The sequence below is a fragment of the Xiphophorus couchianus genome, chromosome 5 (assembly GCF_001444195.1).
Source record: "Xiphophorus couchianus chromosome 5, X_couchianus-1.0, whole genome shotgun sequence".
Classification (NCBI taxonomy): domain Eukaryota; kingdom Metazoa; phylum Chordata; class Actinopteri; order Cyprinodontiformes; family Poeciliidae; genus Xiphophorus; species Xiphophorus couchianus.
This window is the reverse complement of record NC_040232.1, coordinates 10120101-10141564: the sequence shown is the minus strand read 5'-3', so window position 1 is coordinate 10141564 and position 21464 is coordinate 10120101. Positions and strand designations below refer to the sequence as shown.

Here is a 21464-nt window from a genome sequence, read left to right as displayed (position 1 = left end):
AATTTACCTCTGAAAAGATGGAAATAAAGTGGAACCTGTAGCATTTTTGCTCTGGGACATGTTACTTTCACATTTTTGTTTTTGATTTGAACATTGAAAGAAAAACATTCGTTGGTCAAAATAGCAAAAGACATAAAAAAGAGAGGAGCCTTTGAGCTGCTTGTTCTAAATTACACAAAGCATTTAATTTCAACAACTTTGCATAAATGATAAGTGCTTCAGGATCAGGTAGGTACATTTGAAAATCTGTGTTTCCATGGAAACTGAGCTTGGCAAACTTATTTACGAAGTGGATAAAAAAAAGAAAGATAAAGTACAAAATGCCAAGCATAAATAAGGTGAAAAAAACAACTGATGTTGCAGCTGGTGCTTATTTTCCACAGAACAGCTGCATTTATTTTGAATCATTTTCAGCTTATCAATTCATTTTTATTTAACTTTAACCATGCTGTCTTTTGTTAGATGTTCACAACTAAAACAGTTATGCCAAAGAAGAAGGTATAGAAAATATATAAATGTTTGATGGGATTAGAGACCAGTTAAGCTGTCTATCAGCTCTTTGCTGTCTTTTGTATTCACATCTTCCGATCTTTACATGTAGACAAGATGTGAAATAAATAAAACCCTCAATCCTTGAGGTTTTTATGTTAATCATCATGTGTTTTCATCCATAGAAACTGTTCATGGATCTCTTCTCAACAACCTGCTCTCACCTGGAGGACAGGAATTAAAGTAATGTTCCAACATCTCCAGAGTTATATCCTCTTTCTGCATGTCAACAGAGACAGCTCCCCAGTAAAATAGTTTATTTCCTTCCTTTGGCATTATTCACAATTGTCCTCTTAGTTAGTCTAATGAAACCTGGAACTGACAATAAGCTGTTTTTATTATTTCCCACCAAATTCTGTATGAACACTGAGCTCATCCTCTGTAAAAATTCATGGAAAGTCAGGTGAAAAAAAATAAACTCCACCCATCACAGCTGAACATTAAATCTTTAGTTTCATATTTTGTTTGGTGATGATTATTTAATCTAAATCTAACAACATTGAGAAATGTAGGCAATTTTAGGTAATTTTCTTTAAAATGTAAGTTTAAAAAAAAAGCATATTTTAATATCAATTTAGCAATAACCTAATTTCAGAAGCAAAAAACTTGAGGAGCAATTCAGAGGCTAAAGACGTTAGGTCTTTTTAGTGAACCAAGCCATAAGAGAACCTGCTGAATTCCCATCATTACTGTGATTTATGATGGGTATAGCTTTCCTTTTGCCCATTCAGCTCCTCATGACCATGAACAGGATTAATATAAAATGGAAGACCTATCATACTTTGTGTTGAGTGAGCAAGAATAGACAGTGTCATGATGAATGGATAATTTATTGAACATGATACAGAACTGAAACATAAAAGAGAGCTACTAAGGGAACCAGGACCAAAAGGTGAGCAGCAAAAAGAAACCAGCATGGAAAGACATCAGTCCAAGGACTTAAATACCAGGGAGAAAAGATCCCTGGAGTGCTTAGTAGCTGAGTTACATAGCAGAATGAATGTCAGCTATGGGCATTAAGAGCTTGAAAGACGGTGGGTATTAAACAGAAAGAAAACACAAGGACATAGGAAAAATTACACCCAGGAGTGTAAGCCATAACACAAACCAAACACATAATAAATACTGGAAATAAGGAGGATTTTCAGGTATTATGAAGTGAATACCTCAAAATTTAAACATCAAGAATAAAACAGAAACCCTGGTTTACAAGAGAGAAACCAGAGACTGCATCATGACAACTCAAGCAGAAATGCATGTGAACTGTGCTTATTTAAGTGAGAAAATAAAACTCTTGCTTGTGTTTCACCTTATAATGTTGACCTTTTCATATTAAATTTACCATCATCCATGATGGTAAATTCAATATCAGATGCATGACATCTGATATTGAAGTGTTTTGTTTCATTGAAGTTTTGCAAGACTAATTCTTTATCTCCATATTTAACGAGGTGAAAAAGCAAAAGTGTTTGGACTTATGTCGTCAAACTGTAAAATTCTGGGATTTTGTTGTAAATTGGTCTTAAATCCGAATGTGGTTTCCAAACACACATCTGTCATGTAAAAACTTTAATTTACTAAAGAGGGTTTAATGATACCCCCATACGACAATAGACACTAAAATGTGAATTCTATTATCAGACTATTCAGATATTTTTCTAATCAGCTAAAATCCACTTTAATAACTGGGTTTAAATCCATCTGTATAAATCTGATGCCGTAATCCAAAATCCTTTTCAGCATAAACCACCTCATATAGGATAGTTTGACCATATCTTTTTAATATTTATGATTATTTATGATATTTTTAGTGGCAAGCTGTCCTGGGTGTTCCCTGGCACTCACCCATTCACCAAACTCCCCTCCATCTCCTAGTTTCAGATGACAGTGCATTTCTAGCAGCAAGAAAATTCTAATATAGTGACCCACATATTTTTCCCTCAAGTAGATGATATATAAATAAATATGAATTCTGATGCTGTGACCCAGAAACTGAGTCATCAAGAGTTCTTGTTCAGCTTCATTTTCCTCACACAAACGTTCCCTCCTGGATCTCGTCGTTACGGCGCCACACTAGGGGGAATCACTGCAGCTGTGTTGAGCTATCATTGTTTAACTTTGTGTGATCACTGGATAATTTCATGTCCCTAATGGTGACATATCTGGGGCACATTGTTGCGGAGTTTTAACTGTAGTGCCAGTAAGGTGATACAGGCTTAAAGCTAACAAAGAGTCATTATCACCTCAAATATTTCACATTAGGTGATTCTATCTTCAGGGGAAACTTCAGTATTAAAATCTTTACTAAATGTAACATGTTGAACTAAAGCTATACCAGTGCAGAAAAAAGTTTGACCTACTTTTCTCAACCAAAAGCTTCACAGGCTGTGAACTGAGATAAGATGTGACGATTGAGGAACAGATTGCAGGGTAAAAGTATGTCAGTAGTTGCTGATGTGGTTTACTTTAGCATAAAAAGTAATATTTATTAAGATGTCTTCTCAAAGTATATGACTGTCTATCAAGCTAACAACCATGTCTGAATAATTAACTTACATATTTGGTCATATGACTTTAAGACTCAAGATTAGGACTTTGACTTTACTATAGACATGTGAATGTTGACTTTTTTTCTTTGGTATAAGGAACATCTTAGAATTTGACATGCATAAATTATGAATTTATGCATGTCATTATGGGACATCATGAACTATTTGCAGAGTCTTTAAAACATACTTTCTTTACTTTATTTGTGAAAGTGACAAAATGCTGATTCTCTCAAAATCCTGTATCTTATTGTACAGTATTTTGTCTCGTCTTGTGAGCTGGATATAATATTACACCCCTCCGAGACACTGAAGTAGATCTATATTTAAAATTTTAATATGCTTCAATAGTTTTGAATACTTATAAAACTTTTTTTGTTTTCAGTGTTGTGGCCAAATGTCTTTCCACCACTTTTTCTTCCATTTCAGTTTTTCTTTCTCCCCAAGAAGGTGTGTGCTGTTTTATTTATCACACATTATACTATGCTATTTTTCTGAGTTTGTTACATTGGATGAGTCAATACTGAGCTTTGATAAATAATTCTGTTGGTAATTTTAGATATTTCATACAGAACTTCTCTTTTTATTATGTATGAGGCTTTGGCTCTGTTCATTCTCTTGAGTGGAAGGGAGAAGACTCAGGATGACAGATTCTTCTTGTGTCTTGCAGGCTTTTATTTCATGCTCGATGTATGAATCAGAGGGAAATGTTTCTCCCCGCCTGTCTCCTTGTCCTTCATGTTGACCCTTAGCCTTTACTGTGCTGGTGACCCAGACTGTGCAGGACTCTCACATATGCAGAGTTGCTTCTTCAGGGCTGTCACAGTGTAGCTCATTATGGGACAAGATGATTAACTGCCAGTGTTTAACACTTGAAGGGGTGCGTGGACGTGTGTGTGATCAAATTACTGTTGTTGAAAGCAAGGTTTTCAGGGCACATGTTCAGTAAAATGAATACCTTTGACTTCAGTTGATAAGTCATGGATCTACATCATTAGAGCAACTTTATTGTTTAATTTGAACTGCCAAACGAGATGTTGGCAGCATACAAATTGTATGTTGGACAGGTAGATCAATCTCTAATCATTGTGTCTCTTACTCTGAAGTGAGGACAGTAGAATTATTTTAACAGAACAAGATTGTCTTTGCAACCGTACTGTGTGTCTGTGAGAGCACAGATTGATATTTAAGAGAAAGTGAGATTCAGTTTGACACTGTGAAAGATCTGTGCTCGTATCCAGGCTCAATATAAGGTGTGTTGCAAATATATTCACTCCTTCTGAACATTTCCAAATAAATAATGTGTTTTATTGAAAAGTGATTTGACATCACAAAATAAAATAATGCAAAATTGTAAAGTAGAAGGAAAAAGATACATGGAAGCCCTCAGATTTCACAATTAAAACTGCTCTATAAAGACTTCAACCAAATTACACAATCCCTAATAAATTACACAGAAATTTCTGGATTTAAGGTAAAATATTCCAGAGGTTATAAACCATAACTTTTGCACTCCATCAAAGATCAATCATCCCTTGTTCTTACATCCTGTTCCAAACTTATGAAGTCTGTGTCTTTTATTCTCTTGCTTGCTGTTTACCATGTTCTTGCATCCGTGTCCTTTGATTTTCCTTTTCTTTATTTCCTCTGCAAATTTAAAACTAGCAAAAAGAAATTGTTTTTTGCTATGGTAATGTGTTTGGTCAGATATGCAGCGGATGTTGGAGCATGAAAGCCAGTGTGATGATTGGGATCCTCTTTGTTCAGAGTGCTGACTGCTTTGTACTGTGCTCTGAGGTACGTGTCAGAGAGAGATGTGTCTGTCTTATGCACCCGAGTCCTTCTAGTTTTCAGGTGTAAAACAGAAGCTTTCAAAGCAGACACCGCAGTAGAATGTTTCTAGAAAGAGGTTCTTTATAATAAGAATATTACTTGCATTTACTGTTAGTTGGACAGAAGGCTTTAATTTAGTTTGTCACATTCTTTTGACTAAAATCTGTTGAATTTTAGTCTTTGATTGTTTTACTTTTAGCCTAATCAACAAATAGATACCTTATTAGAGCCTTTTATGTATTTAATGAAATTATCTGACTATGTAAACATAGAAAATAATTATCCTACAACAGAATGGATTTAAGGATATATTTTGTAACACATTTATAACAAAATCTATTGTATTGTATTTTTTATAATTATTTTTCCAAAACCAAAAAAATTATAAGTCCTAAATAAGATCAATTAAAAACCTCAAATCATAAGTTTTTTTTAAATGGCATATACATCATCGCCATCAAGCCTGTTCTACCTGTAGTAGAGACTGAATTCAAATAGAAACCTGACAAATTGTTCCACACTTTAGCTCCAGATATTTAGAAAACTGTACATGTGTAATGCCATAGCTAAGTATTTGTAAAAATGAGCGGGTCTGGTGGACTTGGCAAGTTTCATTATGCTTGTTAAGCCGTATAAGAGAAAAATACTGAGAAAATGAATACATGGTTCTGCACACTCACAGAATGATAATATAATTTTTCACGTCCAAAAAATATGTTTGGAATTTTCCATATTGTATCAAATCTCAATCAACAAAGTAAAAAGTAACTAATATGTTCAGCTTTAAATCTACATTGCTTGTTCACATCTCCACATATATTATTTTTGCTAATAGAGTGTAATTATAAACACTGAGAACGTTGATGCCGTAAAATAATTTAGCAGATAATAAAATTTAGATTTTCATCATTACCTAATCCTTCCTCATACTGCCAAATACCGGATTTAGCAACCATCACCATTGGCCAATCATCTAGATTGACCAATCAATTGGACAGACTGCTTTGCTGGTAAAAAAAGAGAGACACCATAATCAATAATGTAGCTTAAGGATTTACTAAAGCAACCTGAGCTTGTTAACACATGAGCAGAGTCACAAACTAATTCCTGAATGCCATGCAGCATTAATGCAGTAATTCATTCAAAAAGAACCACATAATAACTTAAGAGTCTCAAGAATCCTCCCATTTGAATTAAATCACTGAAATATATTAACTTTTCAATGATAAAGTAATTACTAACATGCATCTGCACTTCTGCACTTTAATATGGATTTATCCCTGGGACACAGAACCCGTCTTCCTCAGTGGTATGACGACTAGACATTTCCATTGGGTGTGCAGATGAACATGGCTCCTCAGGCATCTGGAAACTGGTTCATCCAGTGATAAACCAGACTTTAGAAAGTCCACAATTGTTTTCCTTATATGTTAGATGATCTCTTTATATTTGTTTTGTTATGTCACACAAGAAAGCGGTGATTTAGATGTTTCCCTAAAATACATCCACAGCAATATCACCAAGAACTTCAAATGTCCTGAATTAACTTTTGATCAGAAGCTAACAAAACAACAGTGTTATCATGTAGGCTTTCCTAAATTGTTTAAAAGTATAGTAGTTTTATGTATGTAAACTTTAGGAAAAAAAATCAGGAAGATAGACTGAGTCTCATTAAACAGTTCATGTGGTAGACTTTAAATAAAATGAGCCAACAGCAAAACATAAAATCTTTCTGGATCGGAACAAACCCTAAGAGTATAAAAATCTTAACATCTCTGAAACTGGTACTGTTAAATGAGAAATGTCGATCTTGCTTTTTCACAGTATTCACTTGAATAGTTTGTTGCAAATAAATGAATAAAAGCTATTGTGAAATCATTCTCTCATGCGTATGTAGATGTAAAAACTCAGCACAAACTAATCAGATTGTTTTCCAGCCTCCACAACATGAACAGCGGTATTACTCTGCAGAAACTGTGCCAGGCAGAGACTTACTGCTGGCTTATCAGTTCATGCATGGAAGCGCAGCAGGCACACAGAGATTTGAGAAGAGGTAAAGTGGGCCAAATGGGACCTTTTGGAAATACAGAAGTTAAGAAGCTCTGGTATAATCCTAGTAATAAATGCTAATTAGAGCCTCAGGCTGCTTGCTTCTATTAAACTAAATACTCAGATGATATGTGCTTCCCTGCCAACGGTCATTGCTCTGCGACTTCTAAATACATACAGGGGGAAAAAAACACATTCTTTGTTCTCAAATTAGATTTCACTTTGAAATCTAGTTGTTTTTGTTTCTCTTAGGTTTTGCTGGTACTTCCATGCTCTGTGGGATCTATTTTGCATCCCCAGGCCTATTTTTATTTGCATAAAATAATGTCCTTGTGTTGACCTCTATTGTTCAGAGAAGTACAAATAAAATACTCTTGAGTGCACATTAGTGTATTACTGGTGGCTGATTAGTAACATGCTGCAGCTGAGGTTGGACACCAGAGAGACAGGATGATGTAGAGAGAATGATTTCATGAGGCGCAGAAGAGGAGTAAACAAATCTAACAGTGACAATAAATAAACTCAATACAAAAGAATGATCTAAACATAAGTAAATAAACAACAACTAAGGGAAGACTGATCTAAAGTAAAGCAAGAATGGCAGAAACAAGAAGCATAGAATAAACAAGACAGAGTGGAAACAAACAAGTGACCAATAAGGCAAACACTGGAGAAACACAAAAACCTAAACAACAAACAAACAAAATGAAAACACAACATAACTTTTTGACCAGAGAGCACAAAAGAAATAAAACAAGATGAACTGAGCAAAGGAGTGATGACCTAACATCGAGCAACAGAGAAAATCAGAAAGTATTGGGTCATATGTGCATTGAGAAAAAAACATTCAAAACTTTCCACGCAGTTTGGTTCAATGTCAGCATGCAGATTTTGTCCCCATGAAAACAGATTTCTTAGTTTTGCCTTGCTAAGACTGTAACCATTTTGTGTTGATTGCAAAACCAGATTTTCTGAGCATGTCAGATTGTGCGCCACCATCTGCTCAGTCTAACATTAGAACATGCAGTGATGAGACACAAGACGTGGTGTGGTAGCACTTTAATTCACTTACAACGTTGATCATTTTGATAGTTTCTCTTTTCAGTCAGATGCTAATAAAGATGGTAATAAAACAAAACAAAAAAACCCTCACTAAATCTTCCTTTTCTGAAATAAATGGAAGCAAGTATTTTGTAGGGAAAGCAGAGGTATTAGTGATATTGGTAGTACGGTAGATAGTACCAAAATAGATCGACATCGATAACATACTTTCTTCTGTTTTCATTCCATCAGCTAAAATTGTAGCTTTGTTCCCGAGCAAGGTCAACAGGTTCTCACTTGTCTGACTGACTGATTCCAGATCAGTCAGTCTGACTGAGAGAGCTGATTTTCTCTTGTATGTTTAAAAGAAATCATGCCTCTGTGTATATATGAGGCTAAATTTTTTTTTTAATTAATTAGATTCTGTTTATGATAGTTGTCACATATTTCTAATCTCTTGTTACCTCTCTTCCTCCACTCTTGGTTTGTTATAATCTCTCCTTTGTCTCATTCATCAATCACTTTGTCATCTATTTTGTCTTTTTTCACTCCAAAGCTCCAGCCATAGCATATATAAAATTGTGAACGCTTTCAAAAAAGTATGCAGAAAATGATTCACTGGCCTCTTTGCTCCCTCTTCAGGGTTTCAAGGATTTATGGAGTGACATTGTTATCTGGTTTTTGATTGGACTTTGAGAGCAATATAAAACAGGAGCTCCTGCCAACCCCAGAAGCTGAATTGCTCCATTTTCTCTGAAGTCTGACATCTGAACCCAGAGTGTGAGAAAAAGCTTCCTTTTGGAGGCACTTGCAAACACACCAGGTGGTCGATAAAAGACAATGCAAGGCAATCAAATGCATGAGACAATTTACAAATCATTGGAAGCACCTCTAGCTTTTAAGACGAATGGAGCTAAGTTCTTGGAGTGGAGTGGGTTCTGAAATTGTCTCCTTCTCTTTCTGAACTGAATGGAAAAAGGATCTTTTGCTGGAAATTGAGACCATTCTAGAGATAGGGTTAAATTTTGGACATAAGTTAAAAGCATATGTTTTTCTAAAAGTCTTTACCAAATATCAAAACTTCTTTCCTGGACACACTGATCTTATTTTAGACATACAGAAATATTGAAGACAGTTGTGATATATTGAAGGACTTACATAATATTCCAAAGCTGATGCTACACTCCCAAGTGAACAGATAATAATTAAATGACTTAATCAGAAATATCACTTTTAGTTTCAGGCATCTATCATGCTGAGGTGTGTTAAGTGTTTGAAATGTCTAGTGCAAGATTATGTAATGCTATTTGGGAATGGCAGTAGTAGTTCATGGCAACTTAAATATAATCTTACGTACACCAATAAAAGGAGCATGTTATTTTTCTCACATCACAAAACGCTGTTTTCACTGAAAAGGAAATCGAGAAATGAATTGTAAATAATTCTGCTGGATCTTTAACCTAATTTCTAAACATTATTGTGTGTGACTTTGTATCATTACAAAATGTGTGTAAAAATGTGTGATTAAGAAATTATGTCATGAAAAACACAACATGGTTGGAAATGACGGTTTGTCATATTATTGCTAAACAGTATTTAGCATTCATTTAACATTCATCCCTCGGTTTTTTGTTGATATCCTCCCCAACATCCCATGTTATTAGTCTCTTTTTCCTCAGCCTGTTTGCCTTCTGTTTCAGATTTGTAATGACCCACCTGCAACTTATCAGCAATCTACTTCCCAGTATTTAAGCCTCTCACTTTCAGTCTTTCTCTACTGGATTCTACTTTTGCATACTGTGTCTCTGCTCATGCTGGTTATGTGTTTGAGGGAGAGAATAACATGATATAAAGCTAAAAAAAGTTGCTTTTGCAAGATATCCCTATAATGTTTGCACGCTGTGAGTGCTTGAAACCGATGTCAATTTCCCTGTAATTTGAGCCAAAAAAGTTTATTCTGATTTCTTTTTTCCAGAGGTCCAGAACTTTGAACATTTCACACTCGTTTTTGTAAAACTTGATGTCATTTTGCAGAGGAGGTGGTTGATTGGTCTGGTATCAGCAGCTGCCATGGCACAGAGTTTGGACATTTGCAGAACTGTGAATTCCTTGAAAACCGTTGGGTTTTAAAGTCTTTTTCATTTTTTATTTCAACTTAAACTGTTTTCACACAGAGACATATTTATTTTTTTAGACAATTAAGAAAGATTTTGTTGTGCATCCAAACGACAAGATGTAGCACCACTGGCGATGTTGTAGTTACATCTGGCCTATTGGTGGCGCTGTAACACTGCCACACAATGATATAAAAACCATCAATCAGTGCCACATTTATTTGGGAGTGAGGCACAGCCGACATAGAGGGAGAGATGGAGTTTCAACATCAATTTGAAAAAGAAAAATTGGGCTCAAATGTAGACACAGAGACATAAAACCAAGATTTTGAAATTCCTCCACTCTGGGACCTGATTTCAAAAATGATTGTTTCTGGTGTCACAAAATGCCAAATTTGTGTGAGTTCACAGCCTAAATGACAAAAATCCTTTGTGGACACAGACAGAGCCTTAAACTGCTACATCTTTGCTATGATGGCCCATCCTGCATTGCTGCCAAGACATAAACAAATATATACATGAATCCCTTCAGGTGAAGGGAAATTCTTTTAGATTGTTTTTTTTTTTATGTTTCAGAATAAAGTGAATCCTTATAAATTTACATTATCACAATAAAGTAGTTCTTGTACAGCACACCTGTGCACATACAGCATGCAGTACATACTGTATATAAGACAGGCTTGCTTTAGGTGGAAAGCCATCCACTCAGATAAGGAAAAACACAATCACATTTAGTGTTCAATATTACCATATATATGACATATTTATCGTTGTGATTTGGATACCGGTGATATCTTTCAGAGAAAGGGATTGGATTCATTGGCCAAGATGACTATCACACACCTGTTGCATTTGACTGCTAGTGGCTTGAATAATATTGACTATAATATGTTTGCAGCAAATATACATTCTCTCTGTAATGTTTCCTTTTGCTAAGCGAAGCAGATGTGCTATTATCAGACTTTAAATAACTTCAAAAAATATGAAGAACAAGCCAGATGAGAGAACCCTTCCCTTTCATATTTACTGGAATAAAGGCATGTTGGAAGTGAGAACTGTCATGAAACTGTGTTTATCCAGCATCTGGAGAGGAGTTCAGGGACATATGTGAAGCTTCTAGTTACTGCTGATAAACAATTTTCTACATGATAAAACAGAACAGTGACTTTAATCAAGTATGATGAACTTGCCTCCTTCTATTAACCCTGGTGATTGGCTGCGATCTTGGTAGAGCAAAAGAATGAGCTGAAAACAAAAGAATCGACAAGGGGGGTGAATGGCATAAATCTTAAAAAAATCTCATTGAGTTTTGTTGCTATTATTGTGCATGTAGTTGAGGCTATTTTGATCAAGGTAATACAGTGCAAATTAAATGCAATGCTACATCCATTTACTGTCAAGTTATACTTTTTTAATGTTCAGTATTAAAGTGTCTTGCTAATGTTTTCACATTCTTTGAACTTTTGGACATTTAAGTTGATACTACTACAGAACTCAATGTAGTTTATTGAATTTTTATAATGTCACACAAGGATATAGAATAACTTCAGATCTGTTAAATTTGTATTCAGTTGCATTTATAATCTTGTGATAAAGTTATGATAACAATAATAATAAACAAAAGAATAATCTTATATGGAAAAACCCTAACAGAAATAATACATGACTCTATCTTACAAATCTAAAGAAACTTCTGAGAAAAAATGTTAAAGTATAAATACAACTGAAAACCAATACTCAAACACCTGACAATCATAGCAATGCCAGTTTTGCAGCTGGTATCAAACAAAGAAAACATGTCCGCATCCCGTCCATCAGTCTGTCCTTAGACTTCAGTCAAGCAGAAACATCAAATGTCAAACAGAGAAATCCTGTCTGACTCTGATTTTCAAAACATACATCAAGAGTGGAGACCTGAGGTTTGGCAGCACTATAATTTCATACATTATATAGAAACATAACACTTTCCCCCTCCCTTTCTAAGATTAAATCAGCCCAAACTTCTCTTACTTTAGGTGGCTTAGAATTACCAAAATTATTTCAATATGCTAAGTGTCACTAACGTACTTTGTTTCTGTGGAAAAGAAAAACAAACTTTTCCTGAAGATCTTGTGTCTGTTGAATTAGACACTGTGACTCATGAACAGTCACAGGATATGACTGAGATCCAAATGCATCAATCTGCTCTATGACCTGTTTAGTCACATGAAAAGGTTTTTATTTCTCAAGCGGCAGACATCCCAAGATGCTATAAAAACAAAATTAGTCTAATTCAAATCCATTCAGTTCAACTTCATCATAATTTGTGTGTTGTAGAACTAAATTACAAGATCCTAATTAGTGTGAAGTTAACCCAAGGAAACCATCAGATTGCATCAAATCCTTACTTTTTTCATTAACGTTGCCTGAGTGAGCACAGAAATCTCCACTAGAATCAGGCTTAGTATGAGCAGCAATGTGACTCGACTGGATGGGAGGAGAGGAAAGAATAGAATGAAAAAAACGAAACAAAAGAATCTTCAAACTACCAGGAGAAAAAAAATACATCCAGTATTTTACAAAAAGTACTGTGTAGCATTTTTTTCCCTCTGATGTTGATCAGATTTTAGGTACTGGCCTGACACTTTTATTTTTCAATGTCCTACTATATTTACTGTAAAATAACCCTCCACTACTTATCAGTATTACATGATCTACCACAAATGATAGTCACAAGAACAACATATTTGAACACAATTAGGTGAATCATTTAATAGATATAGGATGAGGAATGCAAAAGCAACAACTTTGCTCCAGTAAAAGATTAATCTTCTTCAGTCTACATCACTTCTGTGGATTTGGACAAGGCTCCAGATCCTGAGCAAGAGCTACTTCTGCATTCTCAGCACAAAGTTGATCCTGTTCCCAGTGATGGTTGAACTCCCTCAGGCCTGCCACTTGTCACCGATCATGTTTTCTGCATTAATGGACATGAACTCAAAAGGTCTCAAAACTGAGATTTTCTGGGTTGGGAACCTCAGAGCATTATTTTTTTCTCCTCTCAGATATTGTGGTCCTGTTTAGGGCAAGACTTTCACCATGCTCACAAACTTAAAAGGATCAAACATCTGATCAGGATTCCTCCTTAACAGCTCGATTTGGAGCTTTTTTTTGGTCCCTCTGTGAAATCACCCTGTTGAAGTCACAGTTCTTGCTTAAGGAACTATATATTTAGTCTGTGAATGCCTTGGGGCCCCCGATAATAAGCTGGAGGGTGTCAACTGGGTGACGGAAACATGGATTTCTCTCCCTCACCTTTTGCCCCTCTGGCTCAATCTTGGCTGAAGATGGGCGGACGGACGGACGGACGGATGGAGTAAAGACAGAATTTTGTAAATTTTCTGGTACAGTTGGCAGACACTGCTTAAGGCTTTTAATGGCTGAATAAGAAAAACACTCCATGCCATGTTCCATCTGTACATCAGTTTCTCCCCACCGATGATCTGAAAGGGTTTATTCTTTTAGTGATTAATCAAGAGTAGCTTAGCAAATGTATTAATACAGTTATACCTAAGATTTGTGAGAGAATATCAAACTTGTGGACATGCTTAAAATATTGTTATTGACTTGCCTGAAATGTTACTTCCACTTACGGAGAAACAATATATTCACCCACTGTGTGTTTTGTCTTTACATGTACACATAAATTAAGTCATAAAATATATTTTTATGCCTCTGACTCCAATGCAGATGGAGTCAGATGCTTAAAACATCTGTTTAAAAAAACATGTTGGGAGCTAATAAGATATTTTAATTATCTTAATTTGCATAACTTTGTATAACTTATTTTTCAAATTAATAGAAAGTTGTATTACTTTCAGACATCTTTTAAAAAAGATCTTCATGGCATTTGATTTTAATTTGTGACAGTTACATAAAACAGCCCACTGCATGCTTATATGAGCATCTGAAGTTCACCAAAAATGAGTCATCAGCGAGCTGAGGGAAAAATATAGATGAAAATTCAATCTCAGAATTGCTTTCTATGCATAATGGGATGCGATTCAGGCTAGCATTTCAGAATGGTTTTTAAATTGGCTCTTCCATCTCCAGACTGATCCCCTCTGAAGAGAAAGCCACCTCTTTTCAAGGGCCGGAACCATTATTATGACTGGAAGCACTTTACATTCAGCCATCAAATAACTACCTCCATTTTATCTAAAACACTTCAAAGTGCATGGTTCACTTGAGAAACACACACATATATGGCACTTTGCAAAGGTTTTCATATAATCATTAATGCATGTGATAGACCAACAAAAGTTGCATGTAATAAGATGAAAGACAAATGATGCATTGTTTCCAATTTTATTTATAGATAAAAAAAAATTAATAAAAAGGGTGTTCAATTCTTAAAAGAGTTCAGTCTGTTGTTAAATCTCAGTGTAAATACTACTGAATGTAAGAAGAGCATAGTACAACTTCAAACCTATAGGTGGCCATTAGTTGTGTCTTTTAGATGTGTCTCTGGTTCATCACACCTGAGTCAAATATTTAGGTCATTAGCAGGACTCTTGAGTATTTGACTGGATTCTGAGTAGGTGATTCAGCCATTTGATTCAGGTGTGTTGGACCAGGAAGATATCTAAAAGCTGCATGACACCAGCCTTCAAAAACTGGATTTGGCATGCTAACAAGAGCATTAACCAGCCAAGCAGCTGTTAAATCTAAAAGGAAAAAAAAAAACACAAGGAGAGCAGGACAAACATTGGTAACATTACAATGGAATAGTTTATATCGAAGCATATTCAGGTGTTAAAATCCAGACATAAATGCAACAGCACTTAAGCTACAAACTTGAAAATTGATATAAATGTTCAGATATGGACAGAGCCTCATCTAAGATTTGTGATGCTATAAAAAAAAATCTGGCATTATAATAATCCACTATTTAATATTGCTGTACCTTCATTAAGCCACAACCAGAGCAACAATCTGCAGTTTCTTGCCAAACACAAGTCCACAGAGAATCCCTTTATGTTTTTTTGAACATTTGTGGACTCTCACTTCAAAGAAAGTTCAGACTTAATTTTGGGCAACTTTTTCAGTGATTCTCCTTTGGGTTTGAAAAATGAGAGATCCCAGAGCTCATTTAAGTCTATGATGTGTTTTAATAGTGAAAGCAAACTTTGCAGACAATCCTTGAAATTTGGGAATTGAGCTTCAATACAGCTTCACAGTTTAGCATCCATCCATCCATCTGTCCGTCCGTCCGTCCGTCCATCCATCTAGTGTATGTTTCTTCCATTTTATTGTTGTCTTCCTTGGTTTCCTTTTACTGTATGTGTCTCTGGCTTTGCTTTTGATAATATCCAAATGTCTTATCAGTAAACTATCAGCATGGCTCCCCTTTCATTTTCATGCTGGGATTTTATGACAAACTGGTGGTTTTAGATAACAAAGCCTAGATAAGCTTTGTTATCTAGGCTATTTTAAAAATTACCAAGACAGCAAACTAATTTACTCTCTCTGAATTTATCTTACATGGGTTCTAATTACAGACATTTCTGTTAAATAAACAGTAAACAAATCATGAAATAGATATTTAACTGTATATGTCACATCAAACAGAATTCAAGATGCAGGCTATGTAAAGATTTAAGAGCTCTACATTTAAACAGTCCAGCATATAATTGGTGTATGTAATACACTGGTAGCAAGAGCACATGGGAAATGCACAAGGTACAGGGTGGCTGGAATAATTTACAAAAAAATAAGTTTCTTGAATTAGTGTTTACTAAAGACAGTTATAAATACAATTGGGTTCAGAATTATTTACCCACCCTGATTATAATCACACAAAACTTTTAATATTTCTATTAAAATATTGAATGAAACATAATGAAAAAAGTTCCTACTTGTGCTGCTTCCAAAATCAATAAAGACTAAATCTACTGTTGTTGTCAGGTGGAAATGCACAACAAACAGCAAAATGTGCTGCCAATACATTAATGATGCAACTTCAAAAGCAACAAACACAAAAAACAAATCTATCCTTTATGACCCTTTTCACATCCTTTGCACTTTGTAGTTCAGACTCAAGAAGATTTACGTATGGCCAAGAGGCAAAATCAATTCCAGAGAAATTGTGCTGCAAAGGCCCTGATATAATTTAGAAAATAAAACATTTCAAATGTATTTCATTATTCAGATTTGCAGTGTGTTCAGAATATCATGAAGCATTTCTGATCAAGATCTGCAGACTAGTAACAGAAACCTGGAAACTTTAAATGTGTTATTATGCACTTTCAACATCAAAGCCTAAATATTACATGCACATTGAGGGGTATCCGTTTAATCTCTGTCTTCCTCTCCACACACTCTATCTTTCTGAAGAACTTGGACATGACCTTGTGCTGTGGCACGTGGGCTCTAAGCCCTGGGCATCACCTTACTAGACTGCCAAATGCCATCCTCACGTTTCGCTGCGTAAAAGGAACGAAAATGTTATGGATGGAAAGTCAGCTCCCATACGCCCTCAAAAACAAAAATACCCTTTTTTGAGTTGTCATTCCTGAAAATCGTTCCATAGAATATGTCTTCACCAGACGTAACTCTGTCCAGTTGTACTATTTTGTTACCAAACCACTGCACACAGAATGCTGTAATTGTTGTAGATCACCTTTTATCTCACAGAGGCAATGTTTTTCACTGACCCAAAACATTTGTGAATAGACCAAATCAGCCCTGAGATAATCTTTCTTTTTATTAGCATGTACATCTGCAGCTTCTCCTTATGTAACTTTACATGTCAATACTCACTGAGGTGAAAGCAGACAAAGTTTTCTCACTGAGATGTTCGTGTATGGATTTCGTAAAGCTGTTATATAAAGTCTTTTAGGAGTGTGCATTCACACGGAACACTATGAAATGATTGAACTTAATGATTGAAATGATTCTTCTTCCTTCCAAGCTACAAGAAAATATTCAAACGAGAATAATACAATTATGTTTGAACTTAAAACAGCCAGTAATGCTCCCTGATTGGCTATATAGATATATATATACTGCTCAAAAAAATAAAGGGAACACTTTAAGTGTGAAACACCTGTTTAAGTGTTCCCTTTATTTTTTTGAGCAGTGTATATATATAGAGAGAGATAAGAGTTGATTATGGCATTAATTATATTCACTATATTTAAAAATCATTCCATAGGAATACGCTGATCAGGCATACCATTATATCCATGGATTGGTGATGTGAATACTGCTGATTATTTCTTCATTGCATCAGGTAGAGTGTGGTACATAGTAGGCAGCCAGGGGACATTGTGTCTTCAATTGGCCAGGCATGAAGATTTGAGTAAGTGTGATAAGCGCTAAATTGTAACTGCTAGATGACTGAGTCACATCTCAAAAACTGCAGTTCTTGTGGTGTGTTTGCTGGGGCCAATACCCACTAACAGTCGTTCATGGAAGAAGCAATAATGAAACTGAGACAAGGTCAAAGGTGGCCAAGGTTCATTCATGCAGCTCAGAAGTAAATACTGTTCCAACAGATTATCTTCTGTAGCTCAGATTACCAAAAAAGATAAAACGTACACCCTACAGTTTTTACAAATCAATCATGATCAACAAAATTGAACTTTTTGACAAAAAAATATACAAAGGAAAAACTCTTTCATGTCAAAGTGAAAACTAATTTCTTCAAAAATAATGCCAAATAAACATGTGTAACATGAAATAAGTGACTCCATAAATACTCATCTCATCTGACTAACTAACCTAATTCAACAGAGGTCCAGTGAGTTGCTAGTAGTCCTTACAATGAGAGGCATTAAAATCACCTAAGTGCAGTGAACGCGTCTCAAGTGACCGTAGTGTAAAGACACCTGTACCTGAAAGGTCCATCCTCTGGTTAATCAGTATTTACCAGTGTTCTTTTGTTCTTCATGCTACCATTACAGCATGAAGACAAAAGAACACTCCAAGTAAATTAGAGAAAATGTTACTGAAATGTGTAAGTCAGAGGATGGATTCAAAAAGTCTTTATGGTACTAAATATGCCCTGGAGTTCAGTTAAATTGTCAAGAACTGGAAGGAATATGCCCAATGTGTAAATCTGCCTACATCAGGCTGTCCTCACAAACTGAGTGACAGTGCAAGAAGGAGACTAGTGACACCAGGACACCCATATCTACGCTGAAGGAGTGACAGGCTTCAGTCGTTAAGACGGGAGACTCCCACCAATCACCATCCATAAGGAGCTGGGAGAAGTCCAGGGCTGACTTGGCTGCAATCAGCAGCAAACACCTGCCCTCTAAAGGGCAGGTGGGCCATACCTGATTGGTGTATGTTTTTCTTATTCTCCATTAATTTGTGTAATTTTACCCTTTGATTTAGAAACTACTGTATGTTCCTCACTTTGGATTTTCTATGCATTTAGAAGCTGCTCAGGGAAATCAACATGTGTGCATAGTTCCTGTTATGGATTTACACCACTATTAAACAAGTAATTTTTACCAACAAAACACTCCACATGTTGCCAGGTAACAACAGATTTTCCAAGGTGAATACTGGTTCTAGATTCAAAATCTCATCATTAAGGCATTGTTTCAAATAAAATATGCGTATTGTGTGTGGGTAGGTTGCTCAGTAGGTGTATGCTTTTAAGTAGAAAAGTCTACAGAAACTATTACTATTAACAGTGAACACTATAGACTTCAGAGGCTGAGACAATTAATCCAGTTTTAACTCACATTTGCACTAATATTTGGTAAAAGGCTATGAGTGTTTCACATAAATCTCTTTGGTTTGTTGACATAAACTGGCTTTTATCTCTGTGATTCACTTCTGTTGTCCCTCCACTTTTTTCTTCTGTTGCATCCTTCCATCCCTGCTCACTGTTTTCATCGTTCATGACTTCTTATCTTCGTTTTGATACATTTGGTTCCCCCTCCCGCTGTTCATCTGTATGTACCCTACTGAGGCGACTCACCTGAACCTCAACCAGCCCGCTGTCAGGGTGATAAGGTAAACCTTGCTGGAAGGAGATAACACCCCACTGGGATATTTGGTTGTACACAGACACACAAGTGCACACACGCAAACACGAATTAAGTCGGGGCAGACGGTAAAAAGCCTCTCAGTTGCCATAGGAACTTGACCAGAAGCCTAGCATGCACTCCTATCATCGTAAACTGACCTAACAACCCCCACTGTGTACACTGGCCAGATGAGGTGCTTACAGGAAAAACCTCAAACACAGGGATGAGGAATCAAAGTTGCAGGGTGCCTTATAAAAATATAGGTTTCTTTTTATTAGATTACAAATGACAAATCCTTAAAGTTCAGGAACAGAAATTTTCACCTTCACCACCAGCAACTCTAGTTGGACAAAGTTAAGAAATAATGCAGTAAAAACCAAAGACTATAAACTGATAAATATCTATACTTGAATCCATGTTTTTGTGTTGTAAAATTATTCCTGCCTTATAAGAAATACAATTGTTACATATCAAAACAGTGCTTTAAACTTGTCAACAAAACGTGAACATCTTGTACCCCAGATGATAATTCTCAGCCTGCAGCTACAAAAACTGTTTCATGGCTAGCTTGTTCCATCTGGTGGTCACAGGTGAATGCTACAGTTCTATGCAATATTTACAGCTGAAAAATATACATACATGCACAATTATTTTGGTCAGTTTTTGATTAAAAACAAGCAATGTTTTGTTCATTTGACTTTGTTCATGAAAAAATTAAAATTCAAAGTAACACAAAAGAAAGAATGACTGCTTTCACAACAAAAGAAATATCTAAAATTAGAGTCGTATAAAAAACACTGCAAGCAAACAAATTTATAACATTCAAAATGTTTATATTTACCAAGTTAAGCTAAAATATAAGGTGAAAGATGATAATAGATTAAGATTTGGGAGCTGAAACAGTCAGCTCTGTGTTTGGGAGCCATGCAAAAAGAGAAGAACTTCTCATTAGTGTTGCCAGAATACTTTATTTCTGCATGGCATCAGTGAAAGGAAGCACATTATCCACAGATAATCAGTCAGTCTTTTATTTGTGCCAGCTAAGAAAGAGGCTGTGAAAATATTTTTCCAAGGACGATGTCTATCACCTCACGCCATGAGTCCATCTCTAGTTGGTTTTTCCTCACATTGTAAGTAAGTTCCGCTAATGCTAAACATGAATAGGAATTTACAAAATTGATATGAAATTTGTCTATCATTTCAGTCAGGCACTGTAAAAAAAATTACTGATGCAACTTATCATTGTGAAACATTTCAGGAAAGCATCAGCAGATTTAAAATTGAAAAACTCTTCTAAAGGCTGATTGATTTTGACCCACAGCAAAATGTTATACAAGTTTTCTTAAAGCTAATTCAAGATTTATTTAAGGATCAAATTATGTTTCACACATCTTTCACACATTTTCTACTTTACAATTAACAATGTTTAGAATATGGCTTTATCGATTATCGATTATCTCCCTAAGTTTGAATGACATTTTAAGCCACAAAATATTATACAGTTTTGCATCCAGTGGTATAAAGTTATTTAGGAGAAAATAAAACAGAACTAATTTCTCATGTCTTCAGAAGTAAGAATCACAGCAGTTACACACATTATTTAGGTTGTTAGAGAGTTTTTGGTATTATCATTTTATTTTCTTACTCTAGTTCACATTAAGTCTATAGATCTTTGTGATTTTCTGTTTAAAGTGTTCTCTTCTTTAAATGACCTGGAGGTCACTACTGTCTGTTCAACTTTACGGGAAATAGATAACACTGAGTTTCTCAGACTTTAAACCCTTTTGCAAGAACACCCCCTAATTTAGTAACCACCTGTGAGCAGTCGTATTTTGTTTTCTTGACAGTATTGACCGAGATTTGAACCGGGCTCAGACCTTTGATCAGATATCACATCTGGACCTGGGTTGTTAGATGTTTGGGTTAGAAGCTTTACGACCTCTGTTGTTTTTCCTGACTGCCCCCTTGCCTGTCCTTCTTAGACAATAAAAACAGGAGCCGTTGTAAGGGAGCCCAGAATGCTCTGTGGATTCCTCGGAGAAAAGGTTCTCAGAGCCTTCTCCCAAGAGTTCTCAAAGCCTTCTCCTTTTGCAAAAGCTATACACGAAATTCATATACGTTGTCTGTGGTTCTTTCTTTTATTTAGGTTCGAAAGGAAAATACCTATCATAGGTAAAACTAAAAAATATATGCAAAATAAAAAAATAACAATCAGAAAACATGCAACATAATATTTTTTTTAATTACAAGATTAAGTAATTTATTCTTGATTAAATTCCCTCTTTGCACAAATTAAGCCCAGAAAT

General features: G+C 35.5%; 1 long non-coding RNA gene across 1 annotated transcript; it reads left to right on the top strand.

The window, feature by feature from the left end:
• Positions 1 to 17260: 17260 nt before the first annotated feature.
• Positions 17261 to 21371, top strand: LOC114144934 (uncharacterized). Its single transcript, XR_003595581.1, has 2 exons — positions 17261 to 20762; positions 21331 to 21371. It is a non-coding gene; the product is annotated as an uncharacterized LOC114144934 (long non-coding RNA).
• The last annotated feature ends 93 nt before the right edge of the window (positions 21372 to 21464 follow it).